The following is a 20607-nucleotide window of genomic DNA, read 5'->3' as shown; positions in this document are numbered from 1 at the left end:
GCCTGTGAGTCACCTGTTAGCCTGGTGACATAAGAACCTGAGTAAGATGACTTGTATCACTCTCGAAGGGGGTACCTTAATGGTCTTATAGCAAAATCCACTACTGCGAAACTCTACTGTCTATTTTATATTATGACATACCAAGCTAGATATGAGGTCTCTATTATATTAGGACAGACCAACTATGTCTACTGTCTATTATACTACGAAAGACCAGCTAGATATACTGTCTCTATTATATTATAATAGACCAGGCTAGATCTACTGTCTGATATTATGAAAGACCAGCTAGATCTACTGTCTCTATTATAATATGACAGGCCAGCTAGATCTACTGTCTCTATATTATGAAAGACAAGCTACATCTAATGTCTATAATATATTAAGACAGACAGGCTAGATCTACTGTCTCTATTATATTATGATAAACCTGCTTGATCTGTCTCAATTATTTTATGACACACCAGCTAGATCTACTGTCTCTATTGTATTATGACAGACCAGCTAGATCTACTGTCTCTATCAGGTTATGACAGACCAGCTAGATCTACTGTCTCTATTATATTGTGACTGACCAGCTAGATGTACTGTCTTTGTCTCTATTATATTATGACAGACCAGCTAGACCTACTGTCTCTATTGTATTATGACAGACCAGCGATATCTACTGTCTCTATTGTATTATGACAGACCAGCTAGATCTACTTTCTCTATTTTATTATGACAGACCAGCTAGATCTATCGTCTCTAATATAATTTGACAGACCAGCTAGATCTACTGTCTCTATATTATGACAGGCCAGCTAGATCTACTGTCTCTATTATAATATGACAGATCAGCTTGATCTACTGTCTCTTATAATATGACAGACCAGCGAGATCTACTGTTTCTATTACACTATGACAGACCAGCTAGATCTACTGTCTCTATTTTATTATGACAGAACAGTTGCATCTACTGTCTCTATTATATTTAGACAGACCAGCGAGATCTACTGTCTTTATTGTATTATGACAGAACAGCTAGATCTACTGTCTCTGTCTCTATTTTATTATGATAGACCAGCTAGATTTACTGTCTATATTATGACAGAGCAGCGAGATCTACTGTCTCTATTATATTGTGACTGACCAGCTAGATGTACTGTCTTTGTCTCTATTATGACAGACCGCCTATATCTACTGTCTCTATATTATGACAGACCAGCTATATCTACTTTCGCTATTATATGATGACACTACCAGGTAGATCTGCTGTCTATATTATGCCAGACCAGCTAGATCTACTGTCACTATTATATGATGACACTACCAGGTAGATCTGCTGTCTCTCTCTATTATATTATGACAGACAAGCTAGATCTCCTCTCTATCATAGTATGACCAACCAGCTAGATCTACTGTCTCTGTCTCTATTTTATTATGATAGACCAGCTAGATTTACTGTCTATATTATGACAGAGCAGCGAGATCTACTGTCTCTATTATATTGTGACTGACCAGCTAGATGTACTGTCTTTGTCTCTATTATATTATGACAGACCAGCTAGACCTACTGTCTTTTTTATATTATGACAGACCAGCAAGATCTACTGTCTCTATATTATGACAGACCAGCTAGATCTACTGTCGCTATTATATGATGACACTACCAGGTAGATCTGCTGTCTCTCTCTATTATATTATGCCAGACCAGCTCGATCTACTGTCTCTATATTATGACAGACCAGCTAGATCTACTGTCACTATTATATGATGACACTACCAGGTAGATCTGCTGTCTCTCTCTATTATATTATGCCAGACCAGCTAGATCTACTGTCTCTACTATAATATGACACTACCAGCTAGATCTACTGTCTCTATTATGACAGACCAGCTATATCTACTTTTGCTATTATATGATGACACTACCAGGTAGATCGGCTGTCTATATTATGCCAGACCAGCTAGATCTACTGTCACTATTATATGATGACACTACCAGGTAGATCTGCTGTCTCTCTCTATTATATTATGACAGACAAGCTAGATCTCCTCTCTGTCATAGTATGACCAACCAGCTAGATCTACTGTCTCTATTTTATTATGACAGACCAGCTAGATCTACTGTCTCTATTGTATTATGACAGAACAGCTAGATCTACTGTCTTTATTGTATTATGACAGAACAGCTTGATCTACTGTCTCTGTCTCTATTTTATTATGATAGACCAGCTAGATTTACTGTCTATATTATGACAGAGCAGCGAGATCTACTGTCTCTATATTATGACAGACGAGCTAGATCTACTGTCTCTATTATATTATGCCAGACCAGCTAGATCTACTGGCGCTATTATATTATGACACGACCAGCTAGATCTGCTGTCTCTATTATATTATGACAGACCAGCTAGATCTTGTCTATATTAGATTATGAATGACCTGCTAGATCTACTGTCTCTATCATATTAAGATAGACCATCTTGATCTACGGTCTCTGTCTCTATTGTATTATGACAGACCAGCTAGATCTACGGTCTCTGTCTCTATTGTATTATGACAGACCAGCTAGATCTACAGTCTCTGTCTCTTTTATTATGATAGACCAGCTAGATCTACTGTCTCTATTATAATATGACAGACCAGCTTGATCTACTCTCTCTATTTTATTATGACAGACCAGCTAGATCTACTTGCTCTATTTTATTATGACAGACCAGCTAGATCTACTTTCTCTTTATTATGACAGACCAGCTAGATCTACTTTCTCTATTGTAGTATGACATGACAGACCAGCTAGATATACTGTCTATTATATTATGACAGACCAGCTAGATCTACTGTCTCTATTATATGACAGACCAGCTAGATCTACTGTCGCTATAATATTATGACAGACCAGCTAGATCTTCTGTCTCTATTATAATATGACAGACCAGCTAGATCTTCTGTCTCTATTATAATATGACAGACCAGCTAGATCTACTGTCTCTGTCTCTATTATATCATGAAAGACCAGCTAGATCTCCTGTCTCTATTATAATATGAGACCAGCTAGATCTACTGTCTGTCTCTATTATAATATGACAGAGCGGCTAGATCTATCGTCTCTATAATTTGACAGAGCAGCTAGATCTACTGTCTCTATCATGTTATGACAGACCAGCTCGATCTACTGTCTCTCTATTGTATTATGACAGACCAGCTAGATCTACTGTCTCTATTATATGACAGACCAGCTAGATCTACTGTCGCTATAATATTATGACAGACCAGCTAGATCGTCTGTCTCTATTATAATATGACAGACCAGCTAGATCTTCTGTCTCTATTATAATATGACAGACCAGCTAGATCTTCTGTCTCTATTATAATATGACAGACCAGCTAGATCTACTGTCTCTGTCTCTATTATATTATGAAAGACCAGCTAGATCTCCTGTCTCTATTATAATATGAGACCAGCTAGATCTACTGTCTGTCTTTATTATATTATGACAGACCAGCTAGATCTTGTCTATATTATATCATGACAGAGCAGCTAGATCTACTGTCTCTCTCTATATATTATGACAGACCAGCTAGATCTCCTGTCTCTATTATAATATGACAGACCAGCTAGATCTACTGTCTATGTCTCTATTATAATATGACAGAGCGGCTAGATCTATCGTCTCTATAATTTGACAGAGCAGCTAGATCTACTGTCTCTATCATGTTATGACAGACCAGCTCGATCTACTGTCTCTCTATTGTATTATGACAGACCAGCTAGATCTACTGCCTCTATTATATTATGACTGACGAGCTAGATGTACTGTCTCTATTTCTCTCTTATATTATGACAGACCAGCTAGATCTACTGGCTCTGTTATATTATGACAGACCAGCTAGATCATCTGGCTCTATTATATTATGACAGACCAGCTAGATCTACTGGCTCTATTATATTATGACAGACCAGCTAGATCTACTGTCTCTATTGTAAAATGACAGACCAGCTAGATCTACTGTCTCTATTATAATATGACAGACCAGCTTGATCTACTGTCTCTATTATAAAATGACACACCAGCTAGATCTACTGTCTCTATTATAATATGACAGACCAGCTAGATCTTGTCTATATTATATTATGAATGACCAGCTAGATCTACTGTCGCTATTATATTATGACAGACCAGCTTGATCTACTGTCTCTATTATATTATGACAGACCAGCTAGATCTACTGTCTCTGTCTATTATATTATGACGGACCAGCTAGATCTGTCTCTATTATATTATGACAGACCAGCTAGGTCTACTGTCGCTATTTTATTATGACAGAAAAGCTAGATCTATCGTCTCTATTATAATATGACAGACCAGCTAGATCTGCTGTCTATTATATTATGACTGACCAGCTTGATCTACTGTCTCTATTATAATATGACAGACCAGCTTGTTCTACTGTCTCTATTGTATTATGACAGACCAGCTAGATATACAGTCGCTGTCTCTTTTATTATGATAGACCAGCTAGATCTACTGACTATTATAATACGACAGACCAGCTTGATCTACTCTCTCTATTTTATTATGACAGACCAGCTAGATCTACTTGCTATATTTTATTATGACAGACCAGCTAGATCTACTTTCTCTATTATATTATGACAGACCAGCTAGACCTACTGTCTCTATTGTATTATGACAGACCAGCGATATCTACTGTCTCTATTGTATTATGACAGACCAGCTAGATCTACTGTCGCTATTATATTATGACAGACCAGCTAGATCTTCTGTCTCTATTATAATATGACAGACCAGCTAGATCTTCTGTCTCTATTATAATATGACAGACCAGCTAGATCTTCTGTCTCTATTATAATATGACAGACCAGCTAGATCTACTGTCTCTGTCTCTATTATATTATGAAAGACCAGCTAGATCTCCTGTCTCTATTATAATATTAGACCAGCTAGATCTACTGTCTGTCTCTATTATATTATGACAGACCAGCTAGATCTTGTCTATATTATATTATGACAGAGCAGCTAGATCTACTGTCTCTCTCTCTGTATTATGACAGACCAGCTAGATCTCCTGTCTCTATTATAATATGACAGACCAGCTAGATCTACTGTCTCTGTCTCTATTATAATATGACAGAGCAGCTAGATCTACTGACTATTATAATACGACAGACCAGCTTGATCTACTATAATTTGACAGAGCAGCTAGATCTACTGTCTCTATCATGTTATGACAGACCAGCTAGATCTACTGTCTCTATTATATTATGACAGACCAGCTATCTGAATTATGACAGACCAGCTAGATCTACTGCCTCTATTATATTACGACTGACGAGCTAGATGTACTTTCTCTATGTCTCATATTATGACAGACCAGCTAGATCTACTGGCTCTGTTATATTAAGACAGACCAGCTAGATCATCTGGCTCTATTATATTATGACAGACCAGCTAGATCTACTGGCTCTATTATATTATGACAGACCAGCTAGATCTACTGTCTCTATTGTAAAATGACAGACCAGCTAGATCTACTGTCTCTATTATAATATGACAGACCAGCTTGATCTACTGTCTCTATTATAAAAGGACACACCAGCTAGATCTACTGTCTCTATTATAATATGACAGACAAGCTAGATCTTGTCTATATTATATTATGAATGACCAGCTAGATCTACTGTCTCTATTATAATATGACAGACCAGCTTGATCTACTGTCTCTATTATATTATGACAGATCAGCTTGATCTACTGTCTCTTATAATATGACAGACCAGCTTGATCTACTGTCTCTATTATAACATGACTGAACAGTTGCATCTTACTGTCTCTATTATAACATGACTGAACAGTTGCATCTTACTGTCTCTATTATATTTAGACAGACCAGCGAGATCTACTGTCTCTATTATATTATGACAGATCAGCTTGATCTACTGTCTCTATTATAAAATGACAGACCAGCGAGATCTACCGTCTCTGTTATAATATGACAGACCAGCTTGATCTCCTGTCTCTATTATATTATGACAGACCAGGTTGATCTAATGTCTCTATTGTATGACAGACCAGCTAGATCTACTGTCTCTGTCTCTATATTAAGACAGACCAGCTAGATCTACTGTCTCTATTGTATTATGACTGACCAGCTAGATGTACTGTCTCTATTTTATTATGACAGACCAGCTAGATCTACTTTCTCTATTTTATTATGACAGACCAGCTAGATCTACTTTCTCTATTGTAGTATGACATGACAGACCAGCTAGATCTGTCTCTATTATATTATGACAGACCAGGTTGATCTACTGTTTCTATTATAATATGACAGACCAGCTAGATCTACTGTCTCTGTCTCTATATTAAGACAGACCAGCTAGATCTACTGTCTCTATTGTATTATGACAGACCAGCTAGATCTACTGTCTCTATTGTATTATGACAGACCACCTAGATCTCCTGTCTCTATTATAATATGACAGACCAGCTAGATCTACTGTCTCTATTATAATATGACAGACCAGCTAGATCTATCGTCTCTAATATAATTTGACAGACCAGCTGGATCTACTGTCTCTATTATAATATGACAGAGCAGCTAGATCGACTGTCTCTATTATAATTTGACAGATCAGCTCGATCTACTGTCTCTATTATATTATGACGGACCAGCTAGATCTACTGGATCTGTTATATTATGACGGACCAGCTAGATCTACTGGCTCTGTTATATTATGAAGGACCAGCTAGAACTACTGGCTCTGTTATATTATGACAGACCAGCTAGATCTACTGGCTCTGTTTTATTATGACAGACCAGCTACATATCCTGTCTCTATTGTATTATGACAGACCAGCTAGATCTACTGTCTCTATTATATTATGACAGACCAGCTAGATCTACTGGCTCTGTTTTATTATGACAGACCAGCTACATATCCTGTCTCTATTGTATTATGACAGACCAGCTAGATCTACTGTCTCTATTGTATTATGACAGACCAGCTAGATCTATCGTCTCTATTATAATTTGACAGAGCAGCTAGATCTACTGTCTCTACTATATTATGATAGACCAGCTAGATCTTGTCTATATTATATTATGAATGACCAGCTTGATCTACTGTCTCTATTATATTATGACAGACCAGCTAGATCTACTGGCTCTATTTTATTATGACAGACCAGCTAGATCTACTTTCTCTATTTTATTATTACAGACCAGCTAGATCTACTTTCTCTATTGTAGTATGACATGACAGACCAGCTAGATCTGTCTCTATTATTTTATGACAGACCAGGTTGATCTACTGTTTCTATTATAATATGACAGACCAGCTAGATCTACTGTCTCTGTCTCTATATTAAGACAGACCAGCTAGATCTACTGTCTCTATTGTATTATGACAGACCAGCTAGATCTCCTGTCTCTATTATAATATGACAGACCAGCTAGATCTATCGTCTCTAATATAATTTGACAGACCAGCTGGATCTACTGTCTCTATTATAATATGACAGAGCAGCTAGATCTACTGTCTCTATTATAATTTGACAGAGCAGCTAGATCTGTCTATTATATTATGACAGATCAGCTCGATCTTCTGTCTCTATTATATTATGACGGACCAGCTAGATCTACTGGATCTGTTATATTATGACGGACAAGCTAGATCTACTGGCTCTGTTATATTATGAAGGACCAGCTAGAACTACTGGCTCTGTTATATTATGACAGACCAGCTAGATCTACTGGCTCTGTTTTATTATGACAGACCAGCTACATATCCTGTCTCTATTGTATTATGACAGACCAGCTAGATCTACTGTCTCTATTGTATTATGACAGACCAGCTAGATCTACTCTCTCTATTTTATTATGACAGACCAGCTAGATCTACTTGCTCTATTTTATTATGAGAGACCAGCTAGATCTACTTGCTCTATTTTATCATGACAGACCAGCTAGATCTTTTTATAATATATTATGACTGACCAGCTAGATCTCCTGTCTCTATTATATTATGACAGACCAGCTAGATCTACTGTCTCTGTCTCTATTATATTATGACAGAGCAGCTAGATCTTGTCTATTATATTATGAATGACCAGCTAGATCTACTGTCTCTATTATAATATGACAGATCAGCTAGATCCACTGTCTATGTATTATGACTGACCAGCTAGATGTACTGTCTCTATCATATTATGACAGGCCAACTAGATCTACTGTCTCTATTATATTATGACAGACCAGCTTGATCTACTGTCTTTGTCTCTATTATATTATGACAGACCAGCTAGATCTTCTGTCTCTATTTTATTATGATAGACCAGCTAGATCTCCTGTCTATTTTATTATGACAGACCAGCTAGATCTACTGCCTCTAATTTTTGACTGACCTGCACCATATTCTGTCTATATTATATTATGACTGACCAGCTAGATCTATCGTCTCTATTATAATTTGACAGAGCAACTAGATCTACTGTCTCTACTATATTATGACAGACCAGCTAGATCTTGTCTATATTATATTATGAATGACCAGCTTGATCTACTGTCTCTATTATATTATGACAGACCAGCTAGATCTACTGGCTCTGTTTTATTATGACAGACCAGCTACATCTCCTGTCTCTATTATATTATGACAGACCAGCTAGATCTACTGGCTCTGTTTTATTATGACAGACCAGCTACATCTCCTGTCTCTATTGTATTATGACAGACCAGCTAGATCTACTGTCTCTTGAACTATGACAGACCAGCTAGATCTACTCTCTCTATTTTATTATGACAGACCAGCTAGATCTACTTTCTCTATTTTATTATGACAGACCAGCTAGATCTACTTTCTCTATTGTAGTATGACTGACCAGCTAGATCTACTGTCTCTATTGTATTATGACAGACCAGCTAGATCTACTGTCTCTTGTACTATGACAGACCAGCTAGATCTACTCTCTCTATTTTATTATGACAGACCAGCTAGATCTACTTTCTCTATTTTATTATGACAGACCAGCTAGATCTACTTTCTCTATTGTAGTATGACTGACCAGCTAGATCTACTGTCTCTATTGTATTATGACAGACCAGCTAGATCTTGTCTATATTATATTATGAATGACCAGCTAGATCTACTGTCTCTATTATATTATGACAGGCCAACTAGATCTACTGTCTCTATTGTATTATGACTGACCAGCAAGATCTACTGTCTCTATTGTATTATGACAGACCAGCTAGATATACTGTCTCTGTCTCTATATTTAGACCAGCTAGATCTACTGTCTCTATTATAATATGACAGACCAGCTTGATCTACTGTCTATATTATATTATGACAGACCAGCTAGATCTACTGCCTCTATTGTATAATGACATACCAGCTAGATCTACTGCCTCTATTGTATTATGACAGACCAGCTTGATCTACTCTCTCTATTATATTATGACACACCAGCTTAATCTACTGTCTTTGTCTCGATTATGACGGACCAGCTAGATCTCCTGTCTCTATTGTATTATGACAGACCAGCTAGATCTACTGTCTCTATTGTATTCTGACACACCAGCTAGATCTACTGTCTCTATTGTATTATGACAGACCAGCTAGATCTCCTGTCTCTATTATAATATGACAGACCAGCTAGATCTACTGTCTCTATTATAATTTGACAGAGCAGCTAGATCTGTCTATTATATTATGACAGACCAGCTCGATCTACTGTCTCTGTTATATTATGACGAACCAGCTAGATCTACTGCCTCTGTTATATTATGACAGACCATCTAGAACTACTGGCTCTGTTATATTATGACAGACCAGCTAGATCTACTGGCTCTGTTTTATTATGACAGACCAGCTACATCTCCTGTCTCTATTGTATTATGACAGCCCAGCTAGATCTACTCTCTATTTTATTATGACAGACCAGCTAGATCTACTCTCTCTATTTTATTATGACAGACCAGCTAGATCTACTCTCTCTATTTTATTATGACAGACCAGCTAGATCTACTTGCTCTATTTTATTATGACAGACCAGCTAGATCTACTTTCTCTACTTTATTTTGACAGACCAGCTAGATCTACTTTCTCTATTGTAGTATGACAGCCCAGCTAGATCTACTTTCTCTATTGTAGTATGACATGACAGACCAGCTAGATCTGTCTATAATATATTATGAATGACCAGCTAGATCTACTGTCTCTATTATAATATGACAGAGCAGCTAGATCTGCTGTCTATGTATTATGACGGACCAGCTAGATGTACTGTCTCTGTCTCTATCATGTTATGACAGGCCAACTAGATCTACTGTCTCTATTATATTATGACAGACCAGCATGATCTACTGTCTTTGTCTCTATTAATTATGACAGACCAGCTTGATCTACTGTCTATATTATATTATGACAGACCAGCTAGATCTACTGCCTCTATTGTATTATGACAGACCAGCTAGATCTATCGTCTCTATTATATTATGACAGACCCGCTAGATCTACTGGCTCTATTATATTATGACAGACCCGCTAGATCTACTGGCTCTAATATATTATGACAGACCAGCTAGATCTAATGTCTATTGTATTATGACAGACCAGCTAGATCTTCTGTCTCTATTGTATTATAACAGACCAGCTAGATCTACTGTCTGTCTCTATTGTATTATGACTGACCAGCTAGATGTACTGTCTCTTTCTCTATTATATTATGACAGACCAGCTAGATCTACTGGCTCTATTGAATTATTACAGACCAGCTCGATCTACTGTCTCTATTATAGTATGACTGACCAGCTAGATCTACTGTCTCTATTATATTATGACAGGCCAACTAGATCTACTGTCTCTATTGTATTATGACTGACCAGCTAGATCTACTGTCTCTATTGTATTATGACAGACCAGCTAGATATAATGTCTCTGTCTCTATATTTAGACAGACCAGCTAGATCTACTGTCTCTATTATAATATGACAGACCAGCTTGATCTACTGTCTATTATATTATGACAGACCAGCTAGATCTACTGCCTCTATTGTATTATGACAGACCAGCTTGATCTACTGTCTCTATTATAATATGACAGACCAGCTAGATCTACTGTCTCTATTATAATATGACAGACCAGCTAGATCTACTTTCTCTATTTTATTATGACAGACCAGCTAGATCTACTTTCTCTATTGTAGTATGACTGACCAGCTAGATCTACTGTCTCTATTGTATTATGACAGACCAGCTAGATCTTGTCTATAATATATTATGAATGACCAGCTAGATCTACTGTCTCTATTATAATATGACAGAGCAGCTAGATCTGCTGTCTATATATAATGACTGACCAGCTAGATGTACTGTCTCTGTCTCTATCATATTATGACAGGCCAACTAGATCTACTGTCTCTGTTATATTATGACAGACCAGCGCGATCTACTGTCTTTGTCTCTATCATATTATGACAGACCAGCTAGATATACTGTCTCTGTCTCTATATTTAGACAGACCAGCTTGATCTACTGCCTCTATTATATTATGACAGACCAGCTTGATCTACTGCCTCTATTATATTATGACAGACCAGCTAGATCTACTGCCTCTATTGTATTATGACAGACCAGCTTGATCTACTGTCTCTATTATATTATGACAGACCAGCTTGATCTACTGTCTCTGTCTCTATTATGACGGACCAGCTAGATCTCCTGTCTCTATTGTATTATGACAGACCAGCTAGATCTATCGTCTCTATTATATTATGACAGACCCGCTAGATCTACTGGCTCTATTATATTATGACAGACCCGCTAGATCTACTGGCTCTAATTTATTATGACAGACCAGCTAGATCTACTGCCTATTGTATTATGACAGACCAGCTCGATCTACTGTCTCTGTTATATTATGACGGACCAGCTAGATCTACTGCCTCTGTTATATTATGACAGACCATCTAGAACTACTGGCTCTGTTATATTATGACAGACCAGCTAGATCTACTGGCTCTGTTGTATTATGACAGCCCAGCTAGATCTACTCTCTATTTTATTATGACAGACCAGCTAGATCTACTCTCTCTATTTTATTATGACAGACCAGCTAGATCTACTCTCTCTATTTTATTATGACAGACCAGCTAGATCTACTTGCTCTATTTTATTATGACAGACCAGCTAGATCTACTTTCTCTATTTTATTTTTACAGACCAGCTAGATCTACTTTCTCTATTGTAGTATGACAGCCCAGCTAGATCTACTTTCTCTATTGTAGTATGACATGACAGACCAGCTAGATCTGTCTATAATATATTATGAATGACCAGCTAGATCTACTGTCTCTATTATAATATGACAGAGCAGCTAGATCTGCTGTCTATATATTATGACGGACCAGCTAGATGTACTGTCTCTGTCTCTATCATATTATGACAGGCCAACTAGATCTACTGTCTCTATTATATTATGACAGACCAGCATGATCTACTGTCTTTGTCTCTATTAATAATGACAGACCAGCTTGATCTACTGTCTATATTATATTATGACAGACCAGCTAGATCTACTGCCTCTATTGTATTATGACAGACCAGCTAGATCTATCGTCTCTATTATATTATGACAGACCCGCTAGATCTACTGGCTCTATTATATTATGACAGACCCGCTAGATCTACTGGCTCTAATATATTATGACAGACCAGCTAGATCTAATGTCTATTGTATTATGACAGACCAGCTAGATCTTCTGTCTCTATTGTATTATAACAGACCAGCTAGATCTACTGTCTGTCTCTATTGTATTATGACTGACCAGCTAGATGTACTGTCTCTTTCTCTATTATATTATGACAGACCAGCTAGATCTACTGGCTCTATTGAATTATTACAGACCAGCTCGATCTACTGTCTCTATTATAGTATGACTGACCAGCTAGATCTACTGTCTCTATTATATTATGACAGGCCAACTAGATCTACTGTCTCTATTGTATTATGACTGACCAGCTAGATCTACTGTCTCTATTGTATTATGACAGACCAGCAAGATATAATGTCTCTCTCTATATTTAGACAGACCAGCTAGATCTACTGTCTCTATTATAATATGACAGACCAGCTTGATCTACTGTCTATATTATATTATGACAGACCAGCTAGATCTACTGCCTCTATTGTATTATGACAGACCAGCTTGATCTACTGTCTCTATTATAATATGACAGACCAGCTAGATCTACTGTCTCTATTATAATATGACAGACCAGCTAGATCTACTTTCTCTATTTTATTATGACAGACCAGCTAGATCTACTTTCTCTATTGTAGTATGACTGACCAGCTAGATCTACTGTCTCTATTGTATTATGACAGACCAGCTAGATCTTGTCTATAATATATTATGAATGACCAGCTAGATCTACTGTCTCTATTATAATATGACAGAGCAGCTAGATCTGCTGTCTATATATAATGACTGACCAGCTAGATGTACTGTCTCTGTCTCTATCATTTTATGACAGGCCAACTAGATCTACTGTCTCTGTTATATTATGACAGACCAGCGCGATCTACTGTCTTTGTCTCTATCATATTATGACAGACCAGCTAGATATACTGTCTCTGTCTCTATATTTAGACAGACCAGATAGATCTACTGTCTCTATTATAATATGACTGACCAGCTAGATCTACTGTCTCTATTATATTATGACAGGCCAACTAGATCTACTGTCTCTATTGTATTATGACTGACCAGCTAGATCTACTGTCTCTATTGTATTATGACAGACCAGCTAGATATAATGTCTCTGTCTCTATATTTAGACAGACCAGCTAGATCTACTGTCTCTATTATAATATGACAGACCAGCTTGATCTACTGTCTATATTATATTATGACAGACCAGCTAGATCTACTGGCTCTATTGAATTATTACAGACCAGCTCGATCTACTGTCTCTATTATAGTATGACTGACCAGCTAGATCTACTGTCTCTATTATATTATGACAGGCCAACTAGATCTACTGTCTCTATTGTATTATGACTGACCAGCTAGATCTACTGTCTCTATTGTATTATGACAGACCAGCTAGATATAATGTCTCTGTCTCTATATTTAGACAGACCAGCTAGATCTACTGTCTCTATTATAATGACAGACCAGCTTGATCTACTGTCTATATTATATTATGACAGACCAGCTAGATCTACTGCCTCTATTGTATTATGACAGACCAGCTTGATCTACTGTCTCTATTATAATATGACAGACCAGCTAGATCTACTGTCTCTATTATAATATGACAGACCAGCTAGATCTACTTTCTCTATTTTATTATGACAGACCAGCTAGATCTACTTTCTCTATTGTAGTATGACTGACCAGCTAGATCTACTGTCTCTATTGTATTATGACAGACCAGCTAGATCTTGTCTATAATATATTATGAATGACCAGCTAGATCTACTGTCTCTATTATAATATGACAGAGCAGCTAGATCTGCTGTCTATATATAATGACTGACCAGCTAGATGTACTGTCTCTGTCTCTATCATATTATGACAGGCCAACTAGATCTACTGTCTCTGTTATATTATGACAGACCAGCGCGATCTACTGTCTTTGTCTCTATCATATTATGACAGACCAGCTAGATATACTGTCTCTGTCTCTATATTTAGACAGACCAGATAGATCTACTGTCTCTATTATAATATGACAGACCAGCTTGATCTACTGCCTCTATTATATTATGACAGACCAGCTAGATCTACTGCCTCTATTGTATTATGACAGACCAGCTTGATCTACTGTCTCTATTATATTATGACAGACAAGCTTGATCTACTGTCTCTGTCTCTATTATGACGGACCAGCTAGATCTCCTGTCTCTATTGTATTGTGACAGACCAGCTAGATCTACTGTCTCTATTATATTATGACAGACCAGCTAGATCTTGTCTCTATTATATTATGACAGACCAGCTAGATCTATCGTCTCTATTATATTATGACAGACCCGCTAGATCTACTGGCTCTATTATATTATGACAGACCCGCTAGATCTACTGGCTCTAATTTATTATGACAGACCAGCTAGATCTACTGCCTATTGTATTATGACAGACCAGCTCGATCTACTGTCTCTGTTATATTATGACGGACCAGCTAGATCTACTGCCTCTGTTATATTATGACAGACCATCTAGAACTACTGGCTCTGTTATATTATGACAGACCAGCTAGATCTACTGGCTCTGTTTTATTATGACAGACCAGCTACATCTCCTGTCTCTATTGTATTATGACAGCCCAGCTAGATCTACTCTCTATTTTATTATGACAGACCAGCTAGATCTACTCTCTCTATTTTATTATGACAGACCAGCTAGATCTACTTGCTCTATTTTATTATGACAGACCAGCTAGATCTACTTTCTCTACTTTATTTTGACAGACCAGCTAGATCTACTTTCTCTATTGTAGTATGACAGCCCAGCTAGATCTACTTTCTCTATTGTAGTATGACATGACAGACCAGCTAGATCTGTCTATAATATATTATGAATGACCAGCTAGATCTACTGTCTCTATTATAATATGACAGAGCAGCTAGATCTGCTGTCTATATATTATGACGGACCAGCTAGATGTACTGTCTCTGTCTCTATCATATTATGACAGGCCAACTAGATCTACTGTCTCTATTATATTATGACAGACCAGCTTGATCTACTGTCTATATTATATTATGACAGACCAGCTAGATCTACTGCCTCTATTGTATTATGACAGACCAGCTAGATCTATCGTCTCTATTATATTATGACAGACCCGCTAGATCTACTGGCTCTATTATATTATGACAGACCCGCTAGATCTACTGGCTCTAATATATTATGACAGACCAGCTAGATCTAATGTCTATTGTATTATGACAGACCAGCTAGATCTTCTGTCTCTATTGTATTATAACAGACCAGCTAGATCTACTGTCTGTCTCTATTGTATTATGACTGACCAGCTAGATGTACTGTCTCTTTCTCTATTATATTATGACAGACCAGCTAGATCTACTGGCTCTATTGAATTATTACAGACCAGCTCGATCTACTGTCTCTATTATAGTATGACTGACCAGCTAGATCTACTGTCTCTATTATATTATGACAGGCCAACTAGATCTACTGTCTCTATTGTATTATGACTGACCAGCTAGATCTACTGTCTCTATTGTATTATGACAGACCAGCTAGATATAATGTCTCTGTCTCTATATTTAGACAGACCAGCTAGATCTACTGTCTCTATTATAATATGACAGACCAGCTTGATCTACTGTCTATATTATATTATGACAGACCAGCTAGATCTACTGCCTCTATTGTATTATGACAGACCAGCTTGATCTACTGTCTCTATTATAATATGACAGACCAGCTAGATCTACTGTCTCTATTATAATATGACAGACCAGCTAGATCTACTTTCTCTATTTTATTATGACAGACCAGCTAGATCTACTTTCTCTATTGTAGTATGACTGACCAGCTAGATCTACTGTCTCTATTGTATTATGACAGACCAGCTAGATCTTGTCTATAATATATTATGAATGACCAGCTAGATCTACTGTCTCTATTATAATATGACAGAGCAGCTAGATCTGCTGTCTATATATAATGACTGACCAGCTAGATGTACTGTCTCTGTCTCTATCATATTATGACAGACCAGCTAGATCTACTGGCTCTATTGAATTATTACAGACCAGCTCGATCTACTGTCTCTATTATAGTATGACTGACCAGCTAGATCTACTGTCTCTATTATATTATGACAGGCCAACTAGATCTACTGTCTCTATTGTATTATGACTGACCAGCTAGATCTACTGTCTCTATTGTATTATGACAGACCAGCTAGATATAATGTCTCTGTCTCTATATTTAGACAGACCAGCTAGATCTACTGTCTCTATTATAATATGACAGACCAGCTTGATCTACTGTCTATATTATATTATGACAGACCAGCTAGATCTACTGCCTCTATTGTATTATGACAGACCAGCTTGATCTACTGTCTCTATTATAATATGACAGACCAGCTAGATCTACTGTCTCTATTATAATATGACAGACCAGCTAGATCTACTTTCTCTATTTTATTATGACAGACCAGCTAGATCTACTTTCTCTATTGTAGTATGACTGACCAGCTAGATCTACTGTCTCTATTGTATTATGACAGACCAGCTAGATCTTGTCTATAATATATTATGACAGACCAGCTAGATCTACTGCCTCTATTGTATTATGACAGACCAGCTTGATCTACTGTCTCTATTATAATATGACAGACCAGCTAGATCTACTGTCTCTATTATAATATGACAGACCAGCTAGATCTACTTTCTCTATTTTATTATGACAGACCAGCTAGATCTACTTTCTCTATTGTAGTATGACTGACCAACTAGATCTACTGTCTCTATTATATTATGACAGACCAGCATGATCTACTGTCTTTGTCTCTATTAATAATGACAGACCAGCTTGATCTACTGTCTATATTATATTATGACAGACCAGCTAGATCTACTGCCTCTATTGTATTATGACAGACCAGCTAGATCTATCGTCTCTATTATATTATGACAGACCCGCTAGATCTACTGGCTCTAATATATTATGACAGACCAGCTAGATCTAATGTCTATTGTATTATGACAGACCAGCTAGATCTTCTGTCTCTATTGTATTATAACAGACCAGCTAGATCTACTGTCTGTCTCTATTGTATTATGACTGACCAGCTAGATGTACTGTCTCTTTCTCTATTATATTATGACAGACCAGCTAGATCTACTGGCTCTATTGAATTATTACAGACCAGCTCGATCTACTGTCTCTATTATAGTATGACTGACCAGCTAGATCTACTGTCTTTGTCTCTATCATATTATGACAGGCCAACTAGATCTATTGTCTCTGTTATATTATGACAGACCAGCGCGATCTACTGTCTTTGTCTCTATCATATTATGACAGACCAGCTAGATATACTGTCTCTGTCTCTATATTTAGACAGACCAGATAGATCTACTGTCTCTATTATAATATGACTGACCAGCTAGATCTACTGTCTCTATTATATTATGACAGGCCAACTAGATCTACTGTCTCTATTGTATTATGACTGACCAGCTAGATCTACTGTCTCTATTGTATTATGACAGACCAGCTAGATATAATGTCTCTGTCTCTATATTTAGACAGACCAGCTAGATCTACTGTCTCTATTATAATATGACAGACCAGCTTGATCTACTGTCTATATTATATTATGACAGACCAGCTAGATCTACTGGCTCTATTGAATTATTACAGACCAGCTCGATCTACTGTCTCTATTATAGTATGACTGACCAGCTAGATCTACTGTCTCTATTCTATTATGACAGGCCAACTAGATCTACTGTCTCTATTGTATTATGACTGACCAGCTAGATCTACTGTCTCTATTGTATTATGACAGACCAGCTAGATATAATGTCTCTGTCTCTATATTTAGACAGACCAGCTAGATCTACTGTCTATATTATATTATGACAGACCAGCTTGATCTACTGTCTATATTATATTATGACAGACCAGCTAGATCTACTGCCTCTATTGTATTATGACAGACCAGCTTGATCTACTGTCTCTATTATAATATGACAGACCAGCTAGATCTACTGTCTCTATTATAATATGACAGACCAGCTAGATCTACTTTCTCTATTTTATTATGACAGACCAGCTAGATCTACTTTCTCTATTGTAGTATGACTGACCAGCTAGATCTACTGTCTCTATTGTATTATGACAGACCAGCTAGATCTTGTCTATAATATATTATGAATGACCAGCTAGATCTACTGTCTCTATTATAATATGACAGAGCAGCTAGATCTGCTGTCTATATATAATGACTGACCAGCTAGATGTACTGTCTCTGTCTCTATCATATTATGACAGGCCAACTAGATCTACTGTCTCTGCTATATTATGACAGACCAGCGCGATCTACTGTCTTTGTCTCTATCATATTATGACAGACCAGCTAGATATACTGTCTCTGTCTCTATATTTAGACAGACCAGATAGATCTACTGTCTCTATTATAATATGACTGACCAGCTAGATCTACTGTCTCTATTATATTATGACAGACCAGCTAGATCTACTGTCTCTATTATATTATGACCAACCAGCTAGATCTACTGTCTCTATTTTATTATGACAGACCAGCTAGATCTACTGTCTCTATTGTATTATGACAGAACAGCTAGATCTACTGTCTCTATTGTATTATGACAGAACAGCTAGATCTACTGTCTTTATTGTATTATGACAGAACAGCTTGATCTACTGTCTCTGTCTCTATTTTATTATGATAGACCAGCTGGATTTACTGTCTATATTAAGACAGAGCAGCGAGATCTACTGTCTCTATATTATGACAGACGAGCTAGATCTACTGTCTCTATTATATTATGCCAGACCAGCTAGATCTACTGGCGATATTATATTATGACACGACCAGCTAGATCTGCTGTCTCTATTATATTATGACAGACCAGCTAGATCTTGTCTATATTAGATTATGAATGACCTGCTATATCTACTGTCTCTATTATATTAAGATAGACCATCTTGATCTACGGTCTCTGTCTCTATTGTATTATGACAGACCAGCTAGATCTACGGTCTCTGTCTCTATTGTATTATGACAGACCAGCTAGATCTACAGTCTCTGTCTCTTTTATTATGATAGACCAGCTAGATCTACTGTCTCTATTATAATATGACAGACCAGCTTGATCTACTCTCTCTATTTTATTATGACAGACCAGCTAGATCTACTTTCTCTATTTTATTATGACAGACCAGCTAGATCTACTTTCTCTTTATTATGACAGACCAGCTAGATCTACTTTCTCTATTGTAGTATGACATGACAGACCAGCTAGATATACTGCCTCTATTGTATTATATTATGACAGACCAGCTAGATCTACTGCCTCTATTATATGACAGACCAGCTAGATCTACTGTCGCTATTATATTATGACAGACCAGCTAGATCTTCTGTCTCTATTATAATATGACAGACCAGCTAGATCTTCTGTCTCTATTATAATATGACAGACCAGCTAGATCTTCTGTCTCTATTATAATATGACAGACCAGCTAGATCTACTGTCTCTGTCTCTATTATTTCATGAAAGACCAGCTAGATCTCCTGTCTCTATTATAATATGAGACCAGCTAGATCTACTGTCTGTCTCTATTATATTATGACAGACCAGCTAGATCTACTGTCTCTATTATATGACAGACCAGCTAGATCTACTGTCGCTATTATATTATGACAGACCAGCTAGATCTTCTGTCTCTATTATAATATGACAGACCAGCTAGATCTTCTGTCTCTATTATAATATGACAGACCAGCTAGATCTTCTGTCTCTATTATAATATGACAGACCAGCTAGATCTACTGTCTCTGTCTCTATTATATTA

Source organism: Oncorhynchus clarkii, chromosome 17 (genome assembly GCF_045791955.1).
Source record: "Oncorhynchus clarkii lewisi isolate Uvic-CL-2024 chromosome 17, UVic_Ocla_1.0, whole genome shotgun sequence".
Classification (NCBI taxonomy): domain Eukaryota; kingdom Metazoa; phylum Chordata; class Actinopteri; order Salmoniformes; family Salmonidae; genus Oncorhynchus; species Oncorhynchus clarkii.
The sequence above is the reverse complement of the archived record's forward strand: the minus strand, read 5'-3'. Positions refer to the sequence as shown.